The sequence below is a fragment of the Microtus ochrogaster genome, linkage group LG7_11, assembly GCF_000317375.1.
Source record: "Microtus ochrogaster isolate Prairie Vole_2 linkage group LG7_11, MicOch1.0, whole genome shotgun sequence".
NCBI classification, from domain to species: domain Eukaryota; kingdom Metazoa; phylum Chordata; class Mammalia; order Rodentia; family Cricetidae; genus Microtus; species Microtus ochrogaster.
This window is the reverse complement of record NC_022032.1, coordinates 7605363-7610532: the sequence shown is the minus strand read 5'-3', so window position 1 is coordinate 7610532 and position 5170 is coordinate 7605363. Positions and strand designations below refer to the sequence as shown.

Genomic DNA, 5170 nt, shown 5'->3' with positions numbered 1-5170 from the left:
GCGAGTTCCAGGACAGGCTCCAAAGCCACAGAGAAACCCTGTCTCGAAAAACAAAACAAAAAAAAAAAGAGTAAAAATTCCCTTGCATGTAGAGAACCTCAAGTTAGTTTCCTGCCGAAGCCAGGAGTGTAGGAAGGTGTCAGGAACCTGGCTGTGATTAAATATTCACCACCAAAGAGCAGCCTTTAGTAGCTGAATTACACTCTCAGCAACCTGCCAGGCCTTAGGGTACATTTACAATAATAGCACTCAATCTAACCCATGCTAGGAATTAGCCAGGAGCGTGTCATCAAGTCCTAAGTCCTCCAGCTGGTGAGGACAGGTGGACCCACAGAGAGTACCATTAAAGCCCTCAAGCTCCAATGTAATGGCACCCCAAGAGGAGGAGGCTCCCTGTGTTTCTGTTTCATCTTTGCCTCCCAGGTGAACCTGAGTCATTCAGGACAATGCCCCGTAATATTCTTTTCACGGACAGAGGAATGTATCTGTTTATAGACCGCGGTCTGTAATGTCTAAAATGGTGTCTAACTAACCAACTCCTAACTCTAAGAGCTGAGCTGAGCCACGCATGGCTGGTGTACACTACCCAGGGTTGCCCGTCTCGTTGGTATTCGGGTATCTCTACTGGCCTGCTCTTGGGGTTCTCACAGGATACAAGTGCTCAGCTGCAGCCACTAAGAGCACCTGTCTTGAAAGCAAAACAAACGAACAAAAATCTCTAGTACACCCCTTAAAGTGTGGCCGTCCTTAGAAAGAAATGTCACGGTAGGCTGGCAGGAATGTGTCTTATTTTCAAGCACTTTTTACTGCCTCCTTTCAACTACACCATATCAAGACCCCTCATTTATCCCGATGGTGGTTGCCCTCACAGCCCCAAACCTGGTGCTCTTTCCAGCCCCAGCCCCTTGGATTCTGCACTCGGCTAAGTATAAATTAATGTCCTAGAATGAAAATCTTACTGAAGTCTGTGCATGCCTTTGCAAAGGTTCTAAAAAGAGGCCCAGTATGGGGCTGTAGCTCATTGGTAGATCATCTGCCCACCGTACACAGGACCCTGTGCTTCATCCCTAACATGGAAAAAATAACATGGATGTGTACCCCACTTTATTTCTCTAGCTTACTCCCTGGTCTCCTCCTCGAGGTCTGTGTTCCTGCTGCTCCCAGAATGTAACTTGCCTTTTCTGTACTGCTGAACCAACTTTGAACACACCAGTACCTCTTGGGAAATGTCATAGACATTCTAGACATTTCCCAAGACTTCTGGGGGTGGGGAGGGGCTACGGACTGAACTAAGGACTTCAAACACACTAATTAGGCAAATGATCTACCACTGACCTACATGATTGGAATTATTTTTATTTTCCTTCTTGTTTTTTGTTTCTTTTATTTTTGTGATTTTGTTTTGTTTCTGTTTTGGAGACAGGGTTTCTCTGTGTAGCTCTGGTTGTCCTGGAACTTGCTCTGTAGACCAGGCTGGGCTCGAACTCACACAGATCCCTGTGCCTCTGCCTCCAGGATGCTGGGATTAAAGGCATGCCCAGCTCCGTTATCCTTTTTAGTAATTCAGTATTTCTTTCTGAAAACTACGGTTTTACATAAGCTTTTTCAAAAAGTATTTAGAAAGCATGTCAATTAGAATAAGCTTAATGTTTCCTTTTTCCAAAGCCAATTTCGGGAATGCTCCCTATATTCACTAAGTGTTGTCACTGTAAAGAAAACAAAGCCTGACAGCAGCAGTTTACAGGAGGAAGGACTTACTTTGGCTTTCCATTTCAAAGGATTTCAGTTCATCCTGCTGGAGAAGGATGATGGATCAAATAGCTCCCTCCATGGTAATGGGAGTACAAGGCGGTAAGTGCTCTCACAAATCAGAACCAGTGGCTAATATAACCTTCACAGTCCACCCCTAGGTGCTGTAGGACCCAGCCGTGACAAGCTCAAAAGAGGCCGGAGTCTCAGTACTTTACACTAAGGCAATACCTGTTCAGAAAGACCACAAACTGAGACCACCAAGGCACCACCCGGCAACACACCACCCAAAAGAAATTCCAACCATTATAGATAGGATCACCTGCCAACACACACCCATTGCTTTTCACCAGGACACCCCTAGACAAATGTCAGCCAATTAGGAGTCCTGAATCTTAGAAATCCTTCACTCCTACCTTTGCTACTATAAAAACCCAACCCCAACTGAGCTGGGACTCTCCAATCATGCCAATAGTTGGACACACGAGGAGTCCGAGGTCAAACTTGAATAAGAATAGGGTTTGGTCTCCTAGTTGGTTTGGGGGTTACTCTGTAATCTGGGCATAACAGCCACCTCCTTCCATCACTGAGGCCATGCCTCCTGAAGGCTCCACAACATCACAAAACAGCATCATCAGCCGAGAACCAAGTGTGCAGACATGAGCCTTGGGGGAGAAGGCGTTGGGTGTAAAATGATGAAAGCTGAGTGAGATGCTACGTTTCTTGGGAAAATCAACTCTACATAAGTATAAAAGCACTTAAATATAGGCTGGGAAGGTTTCTGTATGACGCCAAATTTATACATACATGTAACATGGACCAAATTATAACCTTTTCCTCTTCTTTCCTAGATATAATCCTAAGGAGGGGTTTATGAATGTTGTTTATAAGAACAAACTTGGGGACTGCTTTACTTTGGTCCTTGAAGAATACAAAGTGAGTAATAACACAGTAACAATGGAGTCTTTGATTCACTATTAGACACTGCCATCTAGCAGGAAAGCAGATGAGTTATTACAATTTCAGAATTTTAACACACCTTACTGGTCATCTGATGCACTGCCTTTGGCTTAGAGGCAAGAGAGGGGTTCTGGATTTCTATTTTGTTTTTTTTCTTTTCTTTTCTAAGACAGCATCAGGCTACATAGCCTGGGCTGGCCTCTAAATCGCTTTCTCCCACCTTGGAATCCAGAATGAGCGTAAGAGACACAGGAAACAAGAAATGAAAGGAAGACACCGCTGCTCCTGGGTATGGTGGAAGAGAAGGTTTACTGTCGATAAGAGGAAGCACAGTCAGAGGCAGGGACATCTGAGAATCCAGAGTGGACGTGACTGGCAGGCTGAGCCACGTGGGGAGAGGAGGAGAGAGGGGAGAGACAGGAGACCAAGAGACCAAGAGGGCTGTCATAGACAAATGGCTGAGTTATATGAGGAAAGGGGGCTGGAGGAGGGGAGCCTAGACCAGCCCCTGGACTGGAGAAGTTTAGGGTAGGGGTGGTGTATTCTAGCCAGATGGATTCTGTAATAGGTTGGGACTGAGGGATGCTGGGAGAGTCTGGCAGGCCACCAGCATACGCTTTGATGTGTTCATGGACACCTCAGGCGATTGTGAACTACAAGAGTCTCGGAAAGCATTAGAGAGACAGGCCTAAGACAGAGACCATGGTGCTGTCTGTATTGGGGGATGGGAACTCAAGTGTTCCAACACTTGAGCTGTTTATTCAAGTCAGACATCAATCCAGGCCCTGCCTGAAAGAATTCCATCTGAGAGTATGATGAGCCAAAGAGATGCAAGACTAGAGTTTGTTACGGTATGACATCTCTGGCCCAAGCTTGTGCGAAGTGCGGCACTTCATCTGAGAGAAGAGAAGCTACATTTGAAGACATTAAGGTCCTGAACAGGTTCTGCATCTTATGATACGACATGAGTCTCATACTGAGCGCCCTAGCTGGGTACAAAAGTCCTGAAAAACAACTTGTGTGTAGATAATCAAAGCCAGCTTCTTGCAGAGACTCTTCCAAAGAATTACTAAATGCAAAGTTTCCACCTCAGGAAAGGCAAAACTGCTGCTCTCTGGGCACAAGATTCTATCAACAAGTGTTTCTCGGTGAGCACCCAGGTACCAGGGAGCAGTTCAAGACAGCGGGGCGGGGGGGGGGGGGGGGGGGGCAGTGAGACTTTTGCCTGGGGCCTTGCAAAGGAAGCTGGGCTGCTGCCCCGGCCCCACCAGGAAGAGCACTAAATCACACCCTCGGGATACCATGCTCCTCCTCCCTGCTCCCCAAACCCAAGGCTCCGGTGCTTTCAGAGGCCAGATCAGCTTGCACCCCAGTTTCTGACTTGAAAAGCGGCACCAGGGTTTCTAGGCTCTCCCAGCAGCCATGGGCTCTTTGCCTGGGCCCAGAAAATTGTTTTCTCTTACACTCCGCTTCCGCGCAGAGCAGCGGTATCCTTCAGCTAGCACCAGCAGGCGCCCAGTCTCCGCCAGCCCAGAAGACTCACCTTAGGCTTCCGAGAATCAAAACAAATCCCCATCAATGTACTTCAACCAGCCCCTGGGGTGCGCGACGCTCGGTGCACCCCAGAGTCCTCATTTTCTATCTAGGCTCCAGAGCTCTCCCGAAGACCCGGAAAGATGGAATGGCAGGCGCAGCTTCAGGATCACCCCGTCGCAGTTAGCTTACAGAATCCAGGATCCACGTTTTCATGGGTGCTGTGTTTAAAAACTCCCGGTCTCTACTTCGAAAAAACTTTGGACCGCCCCCTCACCCACGTACCACAGGATCGAAGGCTCAAGAACCCCTCACTCACGACCTGAAAAGTTTGGAAAGTTCTCTATAAAAGTCCCCTGGAGCTGCTCTTCCAGAGGACCCGGGTTCAATTCCCAGCCTCCACACGGCAGCTCACAACTGTCTCTAACTCCAGGATCCAACACCTCACACACACATACATGTAGACAAAACTCCAATGCACACAAAATAAAAATAAATTATATATCTTTTTAAAAAGCTTCTCAAGAAAGGAAGACTCATGAGACAAGTAGGGAGATGGGGGGGGGGGGGGGGATGAGGGTAAGTGACACGGGAAGAGGGAAACCAGGTGCAGCAGCCAGGAAGCCCAAAGGTACAAAGAAAGCGGCCACCCAATCCTGGGCTAGAGAAGTTTAGCGTAGGTAGTGGGGTAAGTCATTTAGGAGGGCCCAGTAACAGAGAGGGACTGAGGGATTGCCGGGAGAGCATCGCTGCCAGGTCCTCTCTGTTGTGTTAAAGAGGCACCTCAGCCTAACTTAGTTTCAAACCTAACACTTTTAAAGTCTCCGGAAACTGCCCTCACTCTCTCAGAGGACAGAAACACAAAGTCAACTTTCAACTAAATTAAACCAAAGCACCCAGCAGGGGTTTGCTATGGGCTCAGTGTTTT

At 47.6% G+C, this 5170-nt stretch overlaps 1 protein-coding gene across 1 annotated transcript in view; it reads right to left on the bottom strand.

Annotated features, from left to right (window-relative positions):
- Fut10 (fucosyltransferase 10) overlaps nt 1-4364 on the bottom strand; it is a 66282-nt gene extending 61918 nt beyond the window's left edge. Inside the window, exon 1 of the mRNA XM_005362498.3 lies at nt 4253-4364. The gene's annotated coding sequence lies outside the window, so the exon portion shown is untranslated. The remainder of the gene's footprint in view (nt 1-4252) is intronic.
- Between the last annotated feature and the right edge of the window lie 806 nt (nt 4365-5170).